We start from the raw sequence: 25,691 nt of genomic DNA, 5'->3' as shown, positions 1-25,691 counted from the left end.
AGAGGAAGAACCGTGCTTTCCACAGCAAGATGATTTTCATGCATGATAATGCACAGTCTCATCCTGCAAATAACACATCTGCATCTCTGGCTGCTATGGGAGGACAAAGTGGCCACCATCTTCCCCCGACCTCAACCCCATTGAGAACCTCTGGAGCATCATCAAAAGGAGTGTCTATGATGGCGGGAGGCAGTTCACATCTAAGCAACAGCTCTGGGAGGGTATTCTGTCCACATGCAAAACAATTGAAGCACAAGCCATCCAAAAACTGACAAATTCAATGGACGAGAGTTCAGAAGCTTCTTTCCAACAAGGGGTCCTATGTGCAAATGTAACATCACCTAGAATAAAGTTTTGACTTGAAAACTGTTTGATTTCATTTTGTAATAAGCTGATAATGCTTATAATTTCACAATTGACGATTTTTTTGTTCAAAATAAAAATAAAAAGGTTGAAAACTCTGCTGTGCATAATAATTTGGAGCATGCATATTGAGTGTTTCTTATTTTTAAAAATATACTGTTTTCATAGGCAGTTTGTTCAAAAACATTGCAATTATACTAGAATATTAGATGACTGGAAAATAACAATGACTGCAATTCATATAGGTAATTTAGAGAAAATATGAGGAAATATTTTTTGCATAATAATTTGGAACACAGTGTAGAGGGGCTGATGTGTATGAGTGGATGGAGGGGGGGATGGGGTGGTGAATGTGGATGGCAAAGGAATACAGGAGGATAGAATTAAAACATATGGATAGAAGGGAGTACAAAGTTTGATTTACCTGACTCCAGCCCTGACTGCTTCTTCTGGATGCATAGCTAATGGGATGCTTTACTGAGGGGATGCGCGTGCAAGCACCCTACACTGTGTGAACCCCTTAAGGCCCCTTTACATTTAGCGATGCACCAGTGAACCGACCACGACAGGATCGCTGGTGCATTGCTAAATGGTCGCTAGTGAGCTGCCAAACAGGCAGATCTCACAGCGATGTAGCGACGCAGCAGCGGTCATTACTTACCTTTCACACGCAGTGATGCTGACGTCCTCCCGCCCGCGTCCACGCGTCACTCGTCGGCGCCAGCAGGAAGCGCCCAACGAGAAATGGACCTGGCCGATCTCGTGCGATCAGCGACAGACAGCGGGGGAGCCGGTCGGAGGTATCACACACAGCGATACCGCTAGCAATATTGCTGCTGCGTCACAAAATCGCTGACGCTTTAGCGATATTGCTAGCAATATCGCTGTGTGAAACCCCCTTTAGAATACAACTAAATATATAGGCCACACTACAGGGTCAGGAGAAAGGGATTGTGGGAGCTGGTTTGGGATAATTTGGCAGCTGGAGCCAGCACACCAGGGGGTGGTTAGATGATCAAAGACATTAGACTTGGCTGCATCTATATGCTATAGTACCTTCCACCAGATAACAATCTAGAGTGATCCCAGTCATGTATATAAAGCAGTAAGTATTATATACAATGCAACAAATAAATTATACTTAAGATTCAGCAGGCACATTAAAATATGTTCCTACATGGTAAAGCAGATGACAGACAGCAAGCAGAGGTGTGGCGTTGTACCATTAGAATATATTGCAGCACATGAGACAGCAAGCAGAGGTGGGGAGTTGTACCTGTGTGAAGAGAGATGAATGTTAATTCTTTGCCACGGAATATGGTCCTAATATGGTTTGGGTTCTAAATTTCAGAAGAGGATTGGCACAATGTATATGAAACCAAAAGCCCCAATAATAATAAATAACTCTATATCCAAATCATTCTCTTTGGCAAAGGGAACACGTCAAGGGTGTCCCCTCTCCCCAGCCCTCTTTGCTCTCGCAGCACTGGCGATACGTATAAGATCCACTCCGGTCATTAAGGGTATAGATATCGCGGGCTGTTTGGACACCTTTGGCTTATATGCTGCCAACATGGTGATATTCATTGATAACACAGAAGAACCATTATCACATGTGATTGCCACAATAGACAAATTTAGTAATTATTCGGGATTATACATAAACTGGTATAAATCCGCTTTAATGCCTCTCTTCCACGGTCCAATAAATCACCTTCAAACGCTATCTCCACTGCCTGTTGTAACTAATTTTAAATACCTGGGAATAAATATCCCAAAAAACAGTAAACTTGATTTACATCTCAATATTCTCCCTCTGTTGAAACTTGTCAAGCTCAAATTCGCTATTTAGAGCAAATTACCATTATCTGTCTGGATGTATTAACTTAATAAAAATGATCCTACTCCCAAAGGTTAATTATTCCCTCCAACATAGTGCAGTATTGATCCCGAAGTCCTTTTTCTCAGGTCTAAATTCATTGACCTCATCCATTATATGGGGAAAGACCAGACCCAAACTGTCCACCTTGCATAGGTCTAGACAGAGGGGGGAGCGGCGCTGATGCATTTCTTTTTACATTATTTGGCTGGGCAGATCAGAGCCTTGAGTAAATGATGCCCAATAATTAACTACCTAACTCGGGGGGTGCCATTTGGCCCATTCTGCAGGGACCAACTGCTTGTTGGGCTTTTTAGAAATAAACACCTAATGTCTCTGGATTGTTACACCTGCTTCATTTGGCTAGGTCGGTCTGGAGATACGTTAAACAAGTGGTTCGTTTTGATGGCATCATAGCTGAAATGCCATTATGGAATAATACTTATTTACCAATGTTATTAAATCACCCATCTACTCAATTCTGGGTCTCACATAACGTCTCCTTGGTCAGTGATCTATACGAATACAATGTCCTAATGTCCTTTGAACAAATACAAACCGAATATAGTTTCCCTAGGTCCCAATTTTTTTGCTATCTACAGCTTAGATCAGCAATTCAATCAAACTTCCCAATATAAATTCGACCCAAGTACTATCGTCCTTCCCTTTAACAGGGATTTTTAAGTCACAGGGCCCCCAGGGTCTTAGTTCTGCTTTATATACACCTATGTTGTTCGTGGGTACCAATTCAGTTTCACTGACAATAAGAGGGAAATGGAAATCTCTTATCTTTGACATTCAAGATGAAGATTGGGAAGAGGTTCTTGAATCTGTAACCAAGGTGTCTCCGTCGGCTAAAAACAGGATGACTGAACTATGTATAGTACACCAGTCTTATCTGACTCCGTTGCGATTATTTGGAATGGGGTGGTCTCAATCTTCAGAATGCCCAAGATGTCATACAATTGTAGCGGATTTTATACATATGGTGCAAGGGTGCCCAATTATCCAATCCTTCTGGAAAGTGGCAACTTCGTTGTTCACCTCCCTTATATGCACTCCTGTTCCTCTTAACCCGTTGGTGTGTCTGTTTGGTGTGCTAGAGGAAGAGATTTGGGGGCACCATGTTAAAATTCTCCTACGTGAGACACTTTTCTTAGCCACAAAAATATTGGCCTTGCATTGGACGGGTAATACACATCCATCTCTTATAGCTTGGATTGAGTTGGTGAATTCTGTTATACCTTACGAGTGGACAATGTATCAGAATAGGGGTTGCCTGGGAAAATGTAATAAGATTTGGGACGTGTGGAATACTTCTCACTAGAGTTAAGCGACTTTGGTCGGATCGGGTTTCATGAAACAAAATTTGCGTCGGATGAAACTGATCCGACTAGGGCAAAAAAAAGTCGGGAGTTTCGTCCGAAACCCGACCCCAATGTAAGTCAATGGGGAATAAAAGTCGGCATTGAGTGGATGAATGTCATCCGCTCAATGCCGACTTTTATTTTCCATTGACTTGCATTGGGGTCGGGTTTCGGACGAAACTACGACTTTTTTTGCCCTAGTCGGACCAGTTTCATCTGACTTAAATTTTGTTTCATGAAACCCGATCCGACCAAAGTCGCTCAACTCTACTTCCCGCCTTACTATATCAACATGTAGACAATAGTTTGATGCCGTCATAATAGCTGTAGTGAAGAATACATTGATTCACACTTTATAGTTTCAGAATGTCATTAGCATTGTGGAGGTTGTTTATGGCGGCAAGACAGTAGTAGTTTTATGATCTATATGTTTGGCTATGCATAGCTCAAAGTAATACATTACATTCAACATATCGAATAACGAACAATGAACCCCTTTTTTTTTTTTAATTACCCCTTAATTGTCCATAGGCCTCGAAGGGAGTGAGGATCTGTGGGATTTAAGTCTGTACAAATAGCTCATTATGCAAGCTTGTTGTTTTATCATAATGAACCTGTATACATTACATTGGTTATGTACCAAATCTGTTTGCTTGTTGCGGTTTAATAAACAAATTTTAAAAAAGTTAGTAACGGTAGAGAGTTTTCCCTGAACCCATGAGGGCACCCGTATATATTTTTCCCCCTTTCTCACCATATAAGTGTGCACTATAGTTTAGTAGTTTAGATGTTTTTTCTGATGTGGTGTTGGTTATATGTGTAATTAACCGGGAGGTTCTCTCATGCTCTGTAACCAACTGAAGCGGAGGAGAGGTACCGCCCTTTTATTTCAGTAGGTTCCTGTCCTGGCTGGGCGAATCCCTCTTTCAGGTATGCCGTCATGGATTCTAGAAAAATCGGCTACCGGTAAGTAACCCTGGTGTTTATTTAACACAATATTTTATGTTGCACCTTTTTAATTAAGCGTTTCCAGTGTTGGGCAATGGAAATATTTAAAATAAAAATCCCACTTGATTTCACTATAATTAACACGGTTTTCTAAATGAAAATCTTGTATTATGAAAACGAGAATTCAGATAACTCATCTGACTGGTAGTAAATCTTTTCCATTACAAGTGTCACAGAAATATTGTATTTATTTAGATTTTAAAAAGTCAAACTACAGAAAGATCAAGAGTGTCATTTTTTTGTTTCTTTGTTTCAGCAAGTTTATAGCAGTTTTTCAAATTGCATTTATATATTAACTTTTGTATAAGATGATATCTGGTGGATTTCAGAATGTTTCCTTTTCAGTAAATCATAAGAAAAATATATTCGAGATCAGACTTGTGATCGTCATCCATAAACCTTTTCATATTCCATCCAGGTAACAGCAGCAGACTGTAAAAACAGAAAGGTAGAGTGTCAAAATATTTATCCTCGCGATATAGGAGAACTGCAAATCTTCATATGCACGTGTAGAGTATGGAGCAAGAGTTTCTCAGGTGTGGAAAAATGTACAGTAAGAATGCTTTCAAAAATAGAAGTGTGAGTAGTTTGCTCTGTAAATGGTCCTCTCGGGGACATTGAGATTTGGGTTTAGGGAATTGAAGCGGAGTTACTTTGTGTTTTATACTATGGAATTATGTCATTTATGTTATTTGAAAGATAGAAAATTTATATTTGGAGTTTTTCATTAAAAATTTAAAATAAAAAAAAAAAAGGTGTGAATGTTTATCAACTAACCCTTTAGTGACAGAGCCAATTTGGTACTTAATGACCAAGCCAATTTTTAAAATTCTGACCAGTCATTTTATGAGGTTATAGCTCTGGAACGCTTCAACGTATCCCACTCATTTTGAGAATTTTTTTTAGGACATCTTGTACTTCATGTTAGTGGTAAAATTTCTTTGATATAACTTGTGTTTATTAATGAAAAAAACGGAAGTTTGGCAAAAAATTAAAAGTTTGAAAATTGCAAAATTTTCTAATTTCTGTGCCCGTAAATCAGAGTGGTGTACCACAAAACAGTTAATAAATAACATTTCCCACATGTCAACTTCACATCAGCACAATTTTGGGAACAATTTTTTTTTTTTTTGGTAAGACTAGTGATGAGTGAGTATACTCGTTACTCGGGTTTCCCCGAGCATGCTCGTGTGTCCTCCGAGTATTTTGGCGTGTCTGGAGATTGTTTGTGGGGACCCCATTTCTCTCTCCTCTGATGTGCTAGATATCACATCAGAGGAAAAATAAAGTAAATTGGACTTTTTTTTTTTTTTTGCAGTCACCGTTATTCTGTGAATAGCTGTGATGGCAACACTCCGAGACCCCAGAAAATTTCCGTTGCTGGGGAGCGCTATACACTTGTTCCTCAGCGCTGCTTTTTAACGGCGCTGAGCAATAAGTACCCTTAACTGCCTCCGTTAAAAGGCGTATCGGCGGTCATTAAGGGGTTAACAAAATGCAAAGTGAATGAACAAAAAATAAATAAAATCCATATTTGGTGTGACCTGAATGTGCATTTTAAATAACATGAAAGCATCAGGTCTTCTCGGTACACTTGCACACAGTTTTTGAAAATACTCTGCAGAGAGGTTGTTCCTAATATCTTATAGAACTAACCACGATCTTCTCTATGTGTCGCTTGTGCAAATCCTTCTGTTTTTTCATGAAACCAAAACATATACAGTGGGTATGGAAAATATGCAGACCTCTTTAAATTTTCATTGCAGCCATTTGGTAAATTCAAAAAAGTTAGTTTTTTTTCATTAACCCCTTCACAACCAGTGACACAGCGTATGGGTCATGAAAGTCAGTGCCATTCTAATGATGCATATGCTGTGTCATGACTTCAAAGCCCCCCTGCGGGTCGGGTGACCGGGGTCAATGAAAGGTCACCCGACCCGCAGATACAGGGGGCTTTGTACTTCACCCCAGGGGAGATGGCTTCGCCCCTCCCGTGGCTACGATCACTCTGATTGGCTGTTTCACTTTTAACAGCCAATCAGAGCGATAGTAATATTTCATCAATGAAAATTGATGAAATATTACAATCCAGCCATGGCCGATGCTGCAGTAGCATCGGACATGGCTGAAGACCCAGATCCGACACCCCCACCCCTGCCGACTCACGGGGCAATGTGCTGCCGCAGTCATCAGCTCCCCTCCCCCTTCTCTCCATTCCCCCACCTTCCAACCCCCCCCTCACCCCCCGGTACCTCCGATGTCCCGCTCTGGCTCCCGGTGTCCCGCCGTCCTGCTTCATGGTCGCCGCCATCTTGGAAAATGGTGGGCGCATGCGCAATGCGCCCGCCTGAATCTGCAAACGTTGCAGATTCTCATTCATTCATTTTGATCAGTATGCTATTCTTTCACAGTGATCAAAATGAAAAAAATAGTAAATTATCCCCCCCGTTTATCACCCCCATAGGCAGGCACATATAACAAAATAAAGAAATTATTTTTTATTTTTCCATTAGGGTTAGGGTTGGAATTAGGATTAGAATTAGGGTTAGGGATGGAGTTAGGGTTAGAATTAGGGTTGTAACTAGGGTTGGGATTACGGTTAGGCTTGTGGCTTGAGTTAGAGTTGGGATTAGGGTTAGGGGTGTGTTGGGGGTTATGACTAGGGTTGGGGTTAGGTTTGGAGTTAGAATTGAGAGGTTTCCACTGGTTAGGCACATCACGGGGTCTCCAAACGCGACATGGCGCCACCATTTATTCCAGCCAATTTTGCGTTCAAAAAGTCAAGCAGTGCTCCTTCCATTCCAAGCCCCGACGTGTGCCGAAACTGGTTTACCCCCACATATGGGGTATCAGCGTACTCAGTAAAAATTGCACAACAAGTTTGGGGGTCTAATTTCTCCTGTTTTCCTTGGAAAAATAAAAAATTGGGGGCTAAAAAATTATTTTTGTGGAAAAAAAATGATTTTTTAATTTTCACGGCTCTGCGTTATAAACTTCTGTGAAGCACTTGGAGGTTCAAAGTGCTCACCACACATCTAGATAAGTTCCTTGAGGGGGTCTAGTTTCCAAAATGGGGTCACTTGTGGGGGTTTCCACTGTTTAGGAACATCAGGGGCTCTGCAAACGTAACATGACGCCTGCAGACCATTCCATCAAGTCGGCATTTCAAAACGTCACTACTTCCCTTCCGAGCCCCGACGTGTGCCCAAACAGTGGTACCCCCCACATATGTGGTACCCCCCACATATGGGGTACCAGCATAGTCAAGAAAAACTGGACAACTTTTGGGGTCCAATTTTTCCTGTTACCATTGTGAAAATAAAAAATAGAGGGCTAAAACATTTTTTGAGGAAAATTTTTTTTTTTTATTGACACGGCTCTGCGTTATAAACTTCTGTGAAGTACCTGGGGGTTCAAAGTGCTCACAATGCATCTAGATAAGTTCCTTAGGGGGTCTAGTTTCCAAAATGGGGTCATTTGTGGGGGAGCTCCAAAGTTTAGGCACACAGGGGCTCTTTAAACACGACATGGTGACCGCTAACGATTGGAGCTAATTTTCCATTCAAAAAGTCAAATGGCAATCCTTCCCTTCTCAGCCCTGCCGTGTGCCCAAACAGTGATTTATGACCACATATGGGGTACCAACGTACTCAGGACAAACTGGACAACTTTTGGGGTCCAATTTATCCTGTTACCCTTGGCAAAATAAAAAATAGCAGGCTAAAAAATTATTTTTGAGGAAAAAAAATGATTTTTTATTTTCATTGCTCTGTGTTTATAAACTTCTGTGAAGCACTTGGGGGTTCAAAGTGCTCACTACACATCTAGATAAGCTCCTTGAGGGGTCTAGTTTCCAAAATGGGGTCACTTGTGGGGGGTTTCCACTGTTTAGGAACATCAGGGACTCTGCAAACGTAACATGACGCCCACAGACCATTCCATCAAGTCGGCATTCCAAAATGGCACTCCTTCCCTTCTGAGCTCTCCCATGCACCCAAACAGTGGTTCCCCCCCACATGTGGGGTATCAGTGTACGGAGGACAAATTGCACAACAACTTTTGTGGTCCAATTTCTTCTGTTAGCCTTGTGAAAATAAAAATAGCGGGCTAAAAAATTTTTCACTGCTCTGCGCTATAAATTTCTGTGAAGCACTTGGGGGTTCAAAGTGCTCACTACAAATCTAGATAAGTTCCTTGGGTGGTCTAGTTTCCAAAATGGGGTCACTTGTGGGGGAGCTCCAATGTTTAGGCACACAGGGGCTCTCCAAACGCGACATGGTGTCCGCTAACAATTGGAGCTAATTTTCCATTCAAAAAGTCAAATGGCGCGCCTTCCCTTCCGAGCCCTACCGTGCGCCCAAACAGTGGTTTATGACCACATATGAAGTATCGGTGTACTCAGGAGAAATTGCCCAACAAATTTAGGATCCATTTTATCCTGTTGCCCATGTGAAAATGAAAAAACTGAGGCTAAAAGAAATTTTTTGTGAATAAAAAAGTACTTTTTTTTTTTTACAAATCAATTTGTGAAGCACCTGGGGGTTCAAAGTGCTCCCTATGCACCTAGATAAGTTCCTTGGGTGGTCTTGTTTCCAAAATGGGGTCACTTGTGGGGGAGCTCCAATGTTTAGGCACACAGGGACTCTCCAAACACGACATGGCAACCGCTAAATATTCCAGCATATTTTCCATTCAAAAAGTCAAATGGCGCTCCTTCCCTTCTGAGCCCTGCCGTGCACCCAAACAGTGGTTTATGACCACATATGAGGTATCGGTGTACTCAGGAGAAATTGCCCAACAAATTTTAGGATCCATTTTATCCTGTTAGCCATGTGAAAATGAAAAAATTGATGCTAAAAGAAATTTTTTGTTGGAAAAATTAAAACGTCCATTTTTTCCTTCCACGTTGCTTTAGTTCCAGTGAAGCACCTGAAGGGTTAATAATCTTCTAGAATGTAGTTTTGAGTAGCTTGAGGTGTGCAGTTTTTAGAATGGTGTCACTTTTGGGTATTTTCTGCCATATAGACCCCTTAAAGTGACTTCAAATGTGAGGTGGTCCCTAAAAAAAAATGGTTTTGTAAATTTTGTTGTAAAAATGAGAAATCGCTGGTCAACTTTTAACCCTTATAACTTCCTAAAAAAAAAAATTTGTTTCCAAAATTGTGCTGATGTAAAGTAGACATGTGGGAAATGTTATTTATTAACTATTTTGCGTCACATAACTCTCTGGTTTAACAGAATAAAAATTCAAAATTATAAATTGCGAAATTTTCAAAATTTTCGCCAAATTTCTGATTTTTTTCACAAATAAAAGCAAAAATTATCGACCTAAATTTACCACTAACATGAAGCCCAATATGTCACGAAAAAACACTCTCAGAATCGCTAAGATGCGTTGAAGCGTTCTAGAGTTATTACCTCATAAAGGGACACTGGTCAGAATTGCAAAAAATGGCCTGGTCATTAAGGTCAAAATAGGCTTGGTCATGAAGGGGTACACTCTGCACCCCAGCTTGACTGAAAATAACAAAACAAAATAGAAATGTAGAAATTTTTGCAAATTAAAAAAGAACTGAAATATCACATGGTCATAAGTATTCAGACACTTTGCTCAGACACTCATATTTAAGTCACATGCTGTCCATTTCCTTGTGATCCTCCCTGAAATGGTTCTACTCCTTCATTGGACTCCAGCTGTGCTTAATGAAACTGATAGGACTTGATTTGTAAAGGCACACACCTGTCTATATAAGACCTCACAGCTCACAGTGCATGTCAGACCAAATGAGAATCATGAGGTCAAAGGAACTGGCCAAGGAGCTCAGAGACAAAATTGTGGCAAGGCACAGATCTGGCCAAGGTTACAAAAGAATTTCTGCAGTACTCAAGGTTCCTAAGAGCACAGTGGCCTCCATAATCCTTAAATGGAAGAAGTTTGGGACCACCAGAAGTCTTACTAGACCTGGCCATCCAGCCAAACTGAGCAATCGTGGGAGAATAGCCTTGGGGAGAGAGGTAAAGAAGAACCACAAGATCACTGTGGCTGAGCTCCACAGATGCAGTAGGGAGATGGGAGAAAGTTCCACAAAGTCAATCATCACTGCAGCCCTCCAGCAGACAGGGCTTTATGGCAGAGTGGCCTGGCGGAAGCCTCTCCTCAGTGCAAGTCATATGAAAGCCCACATAGAATTTGCTAAAAAAACACATGAGAACTCCGAGACTATGAGACATAAGATTCTCTGGTCTGATGAGACGAAGATGGAACTATTTGATGATAATTCTAAGCGGTATGTGTGGAGAAAATCAAGCACTGCTCATCACCTGCCCAATACAATCCCAACAGTGAAACAAGGTGGTGGCAGCATCATGCTATGGGGGTGTTTTTCAGCTGCAGGGACAGGACAACTGGTTGAAATTGAAGGAAATATGAATGCAGCCAAGTACAGAGATACCCTGGATGAATACTTCTTCCAGAGTGCTCTGGACGTCAGACTTGGCAATTACCGTAAGCACACAGCTAAAATAACAAAGGAGTGGCTTCAGAACAACGTGACCATTCTTGACTGGTCCAGCCAGAGCCCTGACCTAAACCCAATTGAGCATTTCTGGAAAGACCGGAAATTGTCCACCAACATTCACCATCCAACCTGACGGAACTGGAGAGGATCTGCAAGGAAGAATGGCAGAGGATCCCCAAATCCAGGTGTGAAAAACCTGTTGCATCATTCCCAAGAAGACTCATGGCTGTACTAGCTCAGAAGGATGCTTCTACTCAATACTGAGCAAAGGATCTGAAAACTTATGACCACGTGATAATTTCATTTTTTGTTTTTTTAATAATTTTGCAAAAATTTCTACATTGTTTTTTTTTTTCAGTCAAGATGAGGTGCAGAGTGTACATGAATGAGAATTTAGAGTCCTCAGTGCTGAGAAATACTGAATTAATGGTGCACTCAATGCTGAGAATTATTGGATTAATTTTTGGGGTCTGATTGGCTGTATGTTTGAAGTCACTGACATTGACTCCAAATTCGACAAGTACTATCCTCAGCGTAAAGAACAAAAAGTGCTGGAAGTGATTATGACCCCAAAAGAGCTTGTGACTTTGTAATTGTTCTGATGTAGTGAATCAGGATATCAAGTCAATTTTACCACACAATGAGCATAGTCAAATTAAAACAATATCAAAATGGCTTTTTTTCCGCTTTTTATTGACATTTTACTGCACAAATGAAGAAAAAAATGGCTACTTACAGTTGTAGAACATCGCCAAAAATAAGTCATCATCAAATAAGTTCAAGACCAATCCCAGAAAAATCTAAAACCAAAAAGATAAAGAAAAAACCTTTAACCGCTTCCCGACCGCCAACAGTAGATAAACGTCGGCGCTTGCTGGGCTTTGTGCAGCGCCGACGCGGTGGTTTTGTGCCCCCCGGGACCCCCACATACCTTATAATGCAGGGATCCCGACGCACAATGCTTGCTGCGACCCCCGACCTCACCGAGACCTGTTTGGTTCAGGTCCTGATGACGTCAGCGTCACAGCAGCCAATGAGAAAGCTTGCTGGGAAAGCTGCTTGTTTCCCGGCGATTTGACTCATAGTAACGCGACTTCTCCTCTGATCTCGCACTGACAGGAGATCAGAGGAGAAGCAGCGTTACTGTGTGACAAGATCGCTGGCAATATGATTGCAAAGAATCTAAACACTTTACACCGACACAAACATTGAAAGTAGTTGAGAGTGGCAACAACATTAATAACGCCTAATAGTACATGCCTCACCAAATCTCACCAAAAAGCAGCAGCTCCAATCATCACATTAGCGGTGAGTTAATTAAATGTCTGAACAAATACAGTAGGATAATTTTTAAATTGATAATTTTGTACGGCTGGCATGATGGTATTCAAATGGCCTTTGGCAGAAAAAATGTTCCCCACCCCTGCTAAAGAGAGCAGGTATACAACAGGAACTATCCCCTTGCGATCTCTGGGTGTCCAACCATAGGGACTCCCACTGATCACAAGAAACAGGCCCCGATTCAATGGAGTGAAGGTCGATCGTGCAAAATGCTGCTCCATTTTTTTCTCATATGAGTGCCAAAGACCAGCGCAGTACATCACTCTCCTTGCTACGAGAGTCCCGTTAAGAATGAATCAGACTAGTGCATGGTCAACCACTGCTCTGTTCACACGGGGCTCCCCAATTCTTGCGATCAAAAAGGGTCTCAGCGGTTGGACCCCCCAGTTTTGGGGAAGTTATCCTGTATTCCATGAGGATATCTTCCAAACTTGAGAAAACCCCTTTCATTGCAGCAGTCATTCGTTAAAAAAAACACAGATTCAAAGGAATCAGTTTTGCTATGTAATCTGAGAGCAGCCTTGTAGGGAGAGAGAGCCTGATTACAGGGATGCGTCACTGGATAGGCTGTGTGCTGTAGTTTCAATACAGTGTTTTATCAGCAGTTCATCACTGTAGAACTATGTTTCGAGTGCCAATCAGCCCAGCTAATCTGTGTAACCTGCCCTCCATTACTGATTGGCAGCTTGCTGACAACATACAGTGAACACAGGAAGTTGCCAAAAAGGTGTGTGGGCCAGGTTATAAAGAGCTCAGTATTCTGACCACTGCTAAATCTACATTAAAGAAAACAGGGATTCTATTAAAATTGCAAAAAGTAGCCTAGTAGTGATGCATCTCTGGAGCCCCCTTTTCTCTCCAATCGGTGCCCCAGAGACGACATCGCGAGGGGCCAATCGTCACCATGGTGACCCGATGTCGTCATGACAACATCTGAGTCACAAGAGCTAGCAAACTTTTTACACCATACTCATATAAGCTTGATATACCATGCTCTATCAGTGAAGCACTGACAGTTTGTAAACCACAGCAAAGCTCTTGCATTGCTATGCTTTATAAGTGATCAGAGCTGTCAAAGTGAAATTCCCATAGAGGGGGGGGGGAGCCATAAAAAAAACAAAAAAACAAAACAAAATTGTAGAAATTTAAAAAAAATAAAGTCACAAAATAAAATATATTGTACCCATAAATAAACATTTTTATGGGAGAGAGAAAAAAAAAAGGACACATTTGGTATTGCCACGTCAGGAATGACCAGACCTATAAATATGTCCCACCATTTACCCCTTCAGTGAATACAGTAAAAAAAAAAAATACAAAAACGAGCCAAAAATTATGTTTTTATCATCATACCGCCTAATAAGTAGACGTGATCAAAAAGACAAATGTAAATAAAAACGGTATCACTGAAAACCTCATCTTGTTCCGCAAAAAATAAACCACCATAGAGCTCCATCAGCGGAAAAATAAAAAAGTTATATGGTAGCTCTCAGAATAAAGCGATGCAAAGATTATTTTTTCTATAAAATAGCTTTTATTGTGTAAAAGCACCAAAACAAAACAAAAAAACCCACAAATGTATCGATGTAATTGTATTGACCCGAAGAATAAAGCTGCCTTACCAATTTTACCTCACGCAGAACGGCATAAACTCCCACCCCCCTCCCAAAAAAACAACAATTCCTGAATTGCTGGTTTTTGTTTATTCTGCCTCCCAATATTCGCAATAGGAGGCGATCAATAAATGTCATGTGCCTGAAAATTGTACTAATAAAAACAATTTGCCCTGCAAAAAACAAGCCCTCACATGAGTCAGAATTTTTCCATATTTTAGTGTGTGTGACAGAAGCCAAACATAAAAACCCGCTATAAATATGGTATCACTAATCGCACCGACTCAACTAATAAAGTCAACTTCTAGCACTTATAGCACATGAGGAATGGCATAAATCTGTAAAATACATGATTCAGATGGAACCCGCAGCGTCAATATGTCATGTGTCAGTATGATCACTGCAACCCTAGATGACTTCATTGAGAGGTGTAGTTTGTAAAATGGAGTCACGTAAGGGGTTTTTGCTGTTCTGACACCTAAATGACCACGGCAAATGCGACATAGCACCCTGAAACCAGTCCAGCAGCAAAATCTGGCATTCAATATGTCGCTCCTTCCCTTCTGAGCTTTGCACTGTGCCTCAAAGGTAGTTTTCCCCCACAAATGGGGTACCTGCATACTCAAGAGAATTTGCACAAATTTTAGGGTCCATTTTCTTCTGTTACCCCTTATGTAACTAAAAAATTTGGGGCTAAAACTATTTTTACTAATCATTCGTACTAAATGTCCAACTGGGGGTCTGTATGTGGGGGGAGACCTGGCAAAAACGGAGAACAAGGCCGAATTCTCATCGCCACACAATAAGAGATAAAGAATGTATCTACCAGTGGCAAAACATTTTTGCTTCCCCGGTCATAGCATGATGGACATTAAATTACTTGTATTAAAAGGTAACGTCAAGTCTTAGAGAGACAGGAGGGTCTGTGAGTATAAATTTATGACAACCTTTGACACACTCTGTGCAGGAATGAATGTGTCGCATGGATTTATGCCTTTTTACATCAATTAAGGAATTTGCCCTTCAGACCTTCTGGGGGCATCACACAACACAGAACCAGACCCCAATCAGAGGACAAAAAACTTTCACACTCCTTATCTATGAACTGTTCCAATATTTATGTTTATCCCTCTCCCATAATGACAATTCTGCTTCACGTCACTTGTCTTATCTATTGCGTTATTTCTGTGCTGTCTTGTGCATAAATATGTGATTCTTCAGATGTTGTATTAGTCTATGCCTGATGAAGAGACCTGAGTAGTCTCGAAAGCTTGAAATGTGTTACCATCTTTTCAGTTAGCCATTAAAAGATATCAACCACTGAGGACTCTTTTAGACACAATTTTTTTTATTTTAGCGAGGATAACAGGAAAAAATGGACCCCAAAATTTGTTGTGCAATTTCTGCTGAGCATGCCGATACCCCATATGTGGGGGAAAGCCATTGTTTGGACACACGGCAGGGCTTGGAAGGGCAGAAGCGCCATTTGACTTTTTTTTTTTTCTTTAAATCAGATTTTTTTTTATTGAAAAACAAACCATGGTTACATACACTTTCCAATGCTGACAGCACATATCAGATACAACATATATATCAAATCCATACAGAATTATTAGGTTATACCTTTTCCATGTAACCAATTTACCCTCCCTCCCATCCCCCCTTCCCAACTCCCAACACCTTACCAGAGAATCTCATCTCTATGTCCATACACTCCCATACTCCATCACGTTTGAGCATTAATATGATGTTACCACTAAAAGTTGCTACCGTAGAAAAATTCTATCTTTAATCAGCTGATCAGATGGTAATCAGATGGTAATCCTGGAGAATCTAGCCATGGTCCCCACATCCCTTCATATTTGCGCATTGCATTGCGTTTCATATACACTCCTTTCTCCAACCAGATATTATTTATCCTCCCCTTCAATTCCCTGATATTCGGGGGTCGGGAGTCCAGCCAATGGAATGCTATAAGTTTTCTCGCTTGGAATAAAACCCTGCCAATGCCTATAGCCAGGTGAGACTCCGGGTCAGTGCCATCCTCCAGTAGCCCCAGCACACATACACGAGGATCTACTGCGAGTTGTATCCCAAATACTTTATTCACCAGATAAAGAACCCCCCTCCAATACAGGCTTACCTTTGGACATTCCCAAAACATATGCAATAGATGAACTTCCCCACACTCACATCTAGGGCATTTTGCATCTGTCCGCACTCCAATCTTATGCAGGAAGCTGGGGGTCCTGTAGACTCTGTGAATCAGGTAGATCTGGGAAAGTCTCTGGGCTTCACACGGTGACAACCTAGGAACATTTGCCAGAATCTCCTCCCATTGCTCCCTCGTTATAGGGCCCACCTCCGACACCCGCCTAGAGTACACTTTTATACAGGGCTTTTCCAACTGGTTTATTAACATATGTTTATATATACTGGATATCATACCCTTTTTATGGGTTGCAGAAGTTATATCTATTAGGGGATGATGCTGTATCTTCAGATCTGTTTCTCCCTGTGTAGCCAGGGCATGTCTGATTTGTAAATAATGATAGAAACAGGTATGAGGTAAGCCAAAATCTTCTTGAAGTTGTTGGAAACTTTTAAAAGTAGAAATGTTATATAACTGGTCAATCATACAGATACCCTTTCGCTCCCAGTTGGAGAATCCCCCAGTTTAAACAACTCACTATATTTGGGATTACTCCAGATCGGTGTATATTTTGTACATCCCTATCCCATACCTTGTACATCAATGCCAAAGTGGGGGGCAAGGGGTCCCGAGCCATGCAACGTTCCCGCCTCTAAAAAGCACATTGGCAGCATCCATCTCGAACATTGCACCAAAATATCACCCACTTTCCCCATATTCTCTTTACTACCCCACCCTTGGAAGTGTTGTAACTGAGATGAAATAAAGTACAACCATGGGTCAGGGATCGCTCATCCGCCATCATCTTTATCACGTTGAAGAGTCAACCGTTTAATTTGAACGCTCTGTTTTCGCCATATTAACGCTCTAAAAATGGTTTATATCTTACGGAACACAGGGGGAGGAATCCGGCAAGGGGCATTGTGTAATATGTACAATAATTGGGGCATTAACACAATTTTTATAAGATTTCCTCTGCCAATCACCGATAAAGGTAATTTCAACCAGGCATTTACTTTCATCCTAAACCGATCCAATAAGCGGTCTATATTAAGTGGTATGTAGTCCTTGGGTCTATTGCTTACTATTATTCCCAAATATTTAAATGTATCTCTAATCTGTATTTGTGACTGTTCTAGCTCTTGGGATATAGTCAGTGGATCTACTGGCATAAGGACCGATTTATCCCAGTTGATCAATAGGCCCGACCAATGCCCAAACTCCTTTAGTATATTCATGATTGGGCCCACAGAGTTTATGGTATCATCTAGGAAAAGTAACATATCATCTGCATATAGACTTATCCCTTCCTCTATCTTTCCACATTTGAGCCCCTTAAGTTCTTGCGATTCTCTAATCAGGCATGCTAACAGCTCAATTGCCAGAGCAAACAACAACGGCAACAAGGGGCACCCCTGCCTAGTGCCCCGCCATTTGACTATTTGAATGCAAAAATTGCTGAAATAATTAGGGGACACCAGGTCACGTTTGGAGAGCCCCCGATGAGCCTAAACAGTGGAAACCTCCCACAAGTGACACCATTTAGAAAACTAGACCCCTGAGGGAACTTATCTAGCCATACAGAGACTCAGGAGAGATGGAGCACTATTTGCCCATAGAGTTCCATCCCTCCCGAATCTCGCCATATGGCGATGCAGTACTGTTATACAGGGGGCATCCCGGAGCGCAGAATTTTCTGTAATAGTTTGTGGATTTCATGTACAAAGCCCCCAAGTGCCAGAAGAGCAGAATCCCCCCTCAAGTGACCCCATTTTGGAAATTATACCCAATTTATCAACAGGTGTTATGACGATTTTGACTAATGGAGGTTTTCCTGAAACAGCAGTGGATGTTGCTGAGTGAAAATCGCAAACTGCCATTGCAGTGACCAGTACGTGGTACCCAACTCATGCACCTGTAAATTGGGCAGGTTCTCATCGCAACCAAAATGCCAAACATGTGGACGCTATATGTGGTTTAGGCACACTGGGGCACATAAGGGAGGGTGGCATTTGGATTTGGGAGCACAGAATTTGCTGAATTTCTTATGGGGGGGTTTGGGGGGAGCGAAGAACCAGGAGCCATTTCACTTTTCCAGAGCCTTTGCACTACCAGTAACAGATGACAGACCTGAGTAGGGACTTGCTTTTCTTGTGGATTGAGTTAAACCTTTTATTGGGAACATTTTACATAACGATTTGGATCACATTTATCCGGCGCTCTATGCTGAGAACTTACATCAGGGTTTCCCTTTAAATTTTCGAGTGACGTAATTCAGATGAAACCCTCACAATGCCTCCATTTGCCTCATTATAGGGAATCTTTTGCCAGAGGTTCCGTCTGAATCATGTATTTCAGCGATTTACATGGAAATCCCAGTGTAAGCGCTCAGCGCAGAACGCAGGATAAATGTGTGCCGAGCCTTATACTGTGATCTTTGGGAGGCAGAATAAACAGCAGAATTGGTTTTATTTAGATTTTACGCCGTTCCTCGTGCGTTATAAGTGATTAGACTACTTTATTCTTCGTGGCGGTTCGATTACAACGATACCAGATTTATATGGGGTTTTCATATTTGGCTGCTGTCACACAGTAAGAGACGCTATTTTGTTTTCAAAAACTAATTTTTTTAACTACCATATTTTAAGAACTATAATTTTTCCATATTTCTGCTGATAGTTATGTGAGGACTTGTTTTTTTGCAGGTCAAGTTGATGTTTTTATTGGTACCATTTTTTGGCACATGACATTTTTGATTGCTCTCTATTCCTATTTTTGGAAAGCAGAATAAATAAAAACCAACAATTCAGTAACTGTTTTTTGGGCTTTTTTTTTTTTTTTTAATGCCGTTCCACGTGTGGTAAAATTGATAAGGCAAATTTATTCTTTGGGTCAGTACGATTACAGCAATACCACATTTTTATGTTTTTTGTGTTTTGTTGCTTTTACACAACAAAAACAGAGCTATAACTTATTTTTCAGCTCATGGAGCTGAATGGCAGCTTGCTTTTTTTCCGTGTTCTCTACAAGGGTTAATTAGTGGGACAGTTTTATAGGTAGTTACGGACGCGGCGATATTAAATGTGTGTTTTTAGCGTTTGTCATAATTTTTATTTATGGGTACAATATATATATATATATACATACACACACACACACACACACACACACACACACACACACACACACATATATATACACACACACTTATATTCCTTTTGTAAATTAGTCCCACTATGGGACTTTCACTTTCTGCAGTCTGATTGCAGTTATAAGTTATAGCAATGCAGGAGCATTGCTATACCTTACAGCCTGCCAGTGCTGCAGACACAAGTTAGTTAGATCATGCATTGCGCATGATCTAACTAACTTGCTAGTGCCTGGTCACCCGGATGTCGTCATGACAACATCTGGTCACCATGGCAACGATTGGGACCCTGCGATGAACAGCGGGGTCTCCGATCCCAAAGGCAGAGGGGGCTTTCTTCCCTCTGCCTGCTCTCTAAATGCTGTGATTGCGGCAATGAGGGGGTTAAAGTGCCGGGAGCAGTGCGGGCAACGCTCTTGGCACTGAGAGCCGGTTGTCAGCTGCCAGAATCAGCTGACAGCTACTACCGGCGCACAGCCCCCCTTTGCGCTTGCGATCACCATGACAATTTCGGGAAGGGGTTAAAAACAATATTTTTTTTTCTTAATGAAAAGTTTGAGGGTATGTGCACACGCTGTGGATTTGGCCTCTGCGGATCTGCAGCAGTTCTGCAGACAGTGTACAGTACCATGTAAGTCTATGGGATTTACAATCCACTGTGCACATGCTGTGGTTTTTCCACTGCGGAAAAGCTGCGGTTTTGAATCCGCAGAAAGAATTGACATGTCAATTCTTTCTGCGGATTCTGCTGCGGTTTGACACCTATTCCATTGTCCAGGTGTAAAACCGCAGGCTAATCCGCAGATAAATCGCAGGTCACTTTACCTGCAGTTTACCTGCCGATCCACACAGAAAAAAACCGCTGGTGAATCCGCACATAGCCTTAATGCAGAAAAAGAGGGCAACATGTTATTTATGTTGCACAGTAAACTGCACAAAAAAAAATTAAGAAATAAGTTATATTTACAGGCAAATAGTTCCAGGAAAAATACAACAGTCATAGAAAAAAAACAAAAAAACCCCACAAACAATAAGGCAAAGTTCATATGTTGCGGATTCCGCTGCAATTTGCTTTACAATACAAGTAAATAGGTTTCAAAAATTGCAGTGACACATTGCAGTAAAAAATCCCCATGAAAGTGAAGGTGTGGTGTGGATTTCAAACCTGCTACATGCTCCTTATTATGTGGCTTTTCACCCTATTCAATTCTCAGTATTTGTAGACGGATGAAAGCTGCAGCCAAATCCACAATGAAATCAGCATGTTACTACTTGCACATTGGCTGCAGATTCTGTGCACGGTATGAACTTAGCCTAAAATAAGTAAAAACTGCTGGACAGTGGTTTCTTTAAGCGTTTATGAGAGGGGAACTAAAGATTTATCCATATGTAAGCCTATCAGGCATACACCAAAAGGCACATGTTTTTACCAAGTTAAGTCTATAGAATCAGGACATGTGAGTATCATTTATCTAGAAGAGTTACCTGTTATTAGAATTTTGTCAGAATACCTGAAATAATCAGCTGTCTTGATAACTTCATTTTTAACACTTCAGGTCATTTTTCTCAAAGTTTCCAATCTTCAAGCTCTTTATCATCCAGCATCGACTAGGAACCGGTCCTAAAAACAAGTAAAAAAAAAAAAAAAGTAAGTACAATACAGCAATACAGCGTCAACAAGAATGATACAGGAAACAATTGTAGTCTTTACAAGGGATACATTGATTTTTTACAATTAAATTTAAGCATGTAGAATTCTATCACCAAACCCTTTTCATTTTTCCATAGGGGCTTGTTATTTTTCAGTCTTCCTATGCTTCTGTCTATACACCTATAAATGTGTATTGTAGAAGAAGTTCACTACTCATTTCTCTTTATGCTTGGTCCAAGTATACTGGGAAGTACAGGAGCTTTTATGTAAAATGCTTTATTGACGAGGATAAGCTTATGGCAATGAGGTAGTAGACGAGATTCACACACATTAGGATTAACAGATGAATGGCTATGAACAGCTGTTAGGTCTTCACAATTGGTTCAACCAAAAAGATGAAGATTTCTACTACAACTACAAAGAATTTTGTTTTCACTTTCCCATTGAGAGGACAGAGGATGATCACAGTTAATAAAAGATGTTTTTATGTAAGGACAATCAACCTTCACTAATGGTACATACAGTACTGCTCAGAGAAACTAACCTTCTCTTGTTCCAATAGCATGGAAAGAAATCTAAATGGAAGCTGTCACCCACTGCGTAGCAATCGTAGATTCTGTGCAGCATCGATGCACGTTACTTCTTGTTCTTTAGAGGTAAAGGGGTTGCCCAGTCTGGGGGGCTAAAAGTCCGAGAGTCCTCACAGTGCGCAATGTCAGGACTCTGCGGTGACTATGTTGGGAGCTGGCGGTCATTTGACTGCACATGTATAATTTGCATACTTCTGGCAACATTCTGGCTAGATGTCAGAATTCACTTGTATTGAGAAAGGCCGGGCATGTCTAGTCGGCACATGACAGCATGTATATTTTGCTTCCGGATAATCCTGACAGCCCACACACTGCGCACTGTCAGGATTCATAAGTTTGCAGTCACAGAGTGACTGCAGACCTGAACTCCAAGCCTGTATCCTCTTTAATATTAAAGATGCCCACTACTTAGATAACTCCCCACGCTTGGCCCGATAAAAAAAAAAATCACAAGAAAAAATAAACTTATACTCCCCACCCGTGTTGGCGCTGTTGTTTCCACGGTGTTGGCACTCACTTTGTCTGGGGCTCCCATGCTGTTGTTGTGACACGTGACCCCGGTGGCCAATCAGTGCTGGAATTACTGTCCCCGACTCCTGTCGACCGGAACATGAAGTGAGAGCGGCTGCAGCCCGGACTTCCTCGTCATGTTCGATTTGTCCAAATTGTGGATAGCGACACTGATTGGGCACTGGGGTTATGTCATAACCACACGAGAACACTGGGACCGCGAAGGCTGACAGCTGGAACGGCGCCTGCACGGGAGGGGAGTATAGGTTGTTTTATTTTATCGGGACCACACATTTAAATCAAGAAGGGGGTTGTCCTAGTAGTGGACAATCCCTTTAAGCCTCCAACACCATCTTTTACTTGTTACCATTATGCATAGCAGAAAACATGCTGAACAAATGTAATCGCTAATATTCAACAGAAAACCATATCCCCAAGATGAATTACTTGGGTCCATTGGCTTTTAGGTAGCGGACAGGTCAAGTTACCACCACAGCAGAGAGCAAGGAGTTCTACAACTTGTGCAAAGTTTAATATTATGAGCAGATTATGATCCACTCTCGTACAACTCGCCCTTTTATTTCCCTTCATTCTTTAAATTACTTTTTAATGATAAGCTGTACCTTAAATTGGACACACAGTTTTGTTGGTAAATCAAGACTATTTTAATTAAGTTTACCAAAAAATGTAATGAACAGTTATCAGAAGTCTATGGTCAGCTTTATAAATATCCAAAAATTAATCAAAAATTCTTCATCTTCAGACATAATGAAATTGAAAATGATAAAACGTAAAAGGCATTGTATCGGACGTGATGTTAGAATGACTTGTGAATTGCTCATATGCAAGCATTTGTCATGTTAATATAGCATTAGATCCATCTACATGTTATACATAATTAAGTAGAAATTAACTGTATGAAAAATGGAAACACTTATTGTTTGAGTCGACATGCTTGACAGGAAGCCTTCATAATCACCTTACTTGGTAATCCTTACAACTAAGGCCTCATTCACACGTTCTATGTTCACGTACAAGTGATAGCTATGGTTTTTACAGACAGCACTAGAACCAAGGAGTTTATATAGCCATTAAAATGTCCATAATTTTCCATGGACTGAGTGCTCTGCGGAAAATTACAGAGCAAATCTATGGGTCCGTGAAACAAAACAGACCGCTGGCTGATGCAATCCAAGTGTGGTCTGATTTTCACAGGCTGAAGGAGAAGGTGGAGAAACTTGCTTTTGTTCATTTTGTCCATGTACGAGAAAACTCTTATTAAAAAAAAAACACCAAAAAGGTCTGTTTTCCTCGTATGGGGAAAATACTGATGTGTGACTGAGGCTTCAAACTAGAAATCAGGACTGTGGAGCCGGAGTCTGAGTTGGTGTCCATTTTGGTGGCGTTGGAATAAAATGGACCAACTCCTAAAATACATAATAAGGCTACGTGCACACGTTGCAGATCCGCAGCCTTTTTTCTGAGCTGAATTGCACCAGATCCGCAAAGGATTGCAAATACAAAGGTGACATCAACCCCACAAATATCAACTCCACTTGCCACCGTTACAGGGCAAGTGGGAAGAGCGAGGCTAAGTGCCAGAATTGGCGCATCTATAAGATGTGTGGTGGGTGGCGGTGGGTGGCTTAAAGGAGCAAATGTTGGTTAAGTGCCCAATATGTCCATGCACCACACACGCTATTCTATGCAATGCTTTTTTTCACCTGCTGTGGTGCTACAAGGAAATTAAATACTTGCTGCTGTGGTTTCCCCCACAGATCACAATTGATTGCTGAGGGTCCCTGAACAGAGCACCCTGTGATCAGTTCATTCTCGAGGGACCAGTCTAGCAATTTTTTTGTAATTGACTTACTTCAGACTATAGCCAATTGGCAAACTTGGATTTAGATAAAACTTCGACTTAATCATACATCGACATCAACTGCAAATACGGAAAGAAACGCCAAGAAAGACAAGGTATTTAGAATATTCTCCATTGCAGGACCAACAATAAAGAAATAAATTCTATAAAAAAAAAAAAAAAAAAGTATTTACTCTAATAAAATAAAAATGTCACACGGGACCTGATGTACAGTGAGATCCCACAAAGTACAGATTGTTGTCGTATTTTGATAACTATTAACTTACTGTAATATGGAAGTAATTGTTACCGCAAGATTATCAAGATCATATGTTCTTACTAACTTGATTATGATCTTGACTAGAGATGAGCGAATTTTCTAGGGTTCCCGCTTATTCAGTAAGCTATTATAGCGCTTGCCGAATAAGCTGCAGAGGGAATCCATCTTCCTGGATTGCAACGGTCAATCAGCTGATCGGAGCCGTGGCTGTGTCAGCAAACAGGTTCTCCACGCATGTGCTGTGACACAGCCGCGACACATGCAGCTGCGGCGCCAATCAGACGACACGATCCAGGAAGCCGGGTTCCCTCTGCAGCATATTTGGCAAGTAAAATAGCTTGCCGAATAAGAGGGAACCCGAGCAAATTCGCTCATCTCTAATCTTGACCACCCAAGAGATTAAACCTCAAGTCAAATAATGTTATTGAATTTGTTGACGTTTTAGGGCAGGAATTCATTGTTGGTTGCAGTATTGCAATGTGTATGGGGATATAAAACTCAGGTCATATAGAAATTCAAATTGTGCAAGAAAAAAAACACTAATGTTGTTGTCTCCATGGCATTTAATACCTGTATACTTTGGTAAGGTTCAGAGCAAGCAAAGCAACAGCAGGGCTCAGAGCTCTGTAAGCACAGCCGAGCAGTCTGGAGGACCTTTCCTTTGACAGCTTTTCCTGCCTGCATCTTTCCCTCTGCTGCACTGACTGACAGCTCTGAGCCGGCCTGCAAAACTATGAGTGGAAGTAAGCCCCACCACATTTGCACATGAACATACAGAATTTTTTTCTAAAACTATCAAGTGGATTTCTAAACTAAAAGGTGTGAGACAACCCAGAGCAAGGACCTCTGTTTACTTTGATAATTTTGGAGCTGACAGACTCCTTTACAAAATGCATTTTTATTTTGCTAGGGAAGTGCTGATAATGTGCAATTTAAAAAAAAACAAAAACACAACGAAGTTGGGTGTCTGGACAGTGATATACATGCCACAGATCATCCTTATAGGGTCACCTATTTACATACAAGAACATACATATCTACCGTATATTGTTTCAGTCCCTGATATTGCAGCTCTTCAACCAAACTTATACTAATACAAAGCATTAGGGGAAATAAATTTCAAAACATTGAGTTTTATCTAATTTTCCATTTCATCATCCACATAAAAAAAAATAAATAAATTGTGAAACCAATGAGTGTCAACAGGCTGAAACTTCCTGTTCAGTAAAGGGCTGGCGGCTCACATAAGTGATTGTAGGTGATGATCACATCTTAACTTTTCCATAGTTTTAGGTAATTAAAAATGTTGGTGATACAATATTGGGGATACCCTCTTTATAGAGAATGTATCTTCCCAGGAAAACGTTGTTTGTTTTAACTATAAATATATATAAAAAAAAAATGTAGAAA

The 25,691-nt window shown here is 41.0% G+C and overlaps 1 protein-coding gene across 2 annotated transcripts in view; it reads right to left on the bottom strand.

Annotated features, from left to right (window-relative positions):
- Nucleotides 1-4,787: 4,787 nt before the first annotated feature.
- Nucleotides 4,788-25,691, bottom strand: part of PSPC1 (paraspeckle component 1) — a 159,051-nt gene continuing 138,147 nt past the window's right edge. Inside the window, exons 7-9 of one of the 2 annotated variants that reach the window (XR_012233690.1) lie at nt 20,901-21,010; nt 11,872-11,935; nt 4,788-5,049 (exon numbers count right to left, since the gene is read on the bottom strand). The gene's annotated coding sequence lies outside the window, so the exon portion shown is untranslated. The remainder of the gene's footprint in view (nt 5,050-11,871; nt 11,936-20,900; nt 21,011-25,691) is intronic. The other variant, XR_012233691.1, reaches the window with a different exon arrangement.

Source organism: Dendrobates tinctorius, unplaced genomic scaffold, assembly GCF_039654945.1.
Source record: "Dendrobates tinctorius isolate UK_male_01 unplaced genomic scaffold, ASM3965494v1 ptg000075l, whole genome shotgun sequence".
NCBI lineage: Eukaryota > Metazoa > Chordata > Amphibia > Anura > Dendrobatidae > Dendrobates > Dendrobates tinctorius.
The sequence above is the reverse complement of the archived record's forward strand: the minus strand, read 5'-3'. Positions and strand labels throughout refer to the sequence as shown.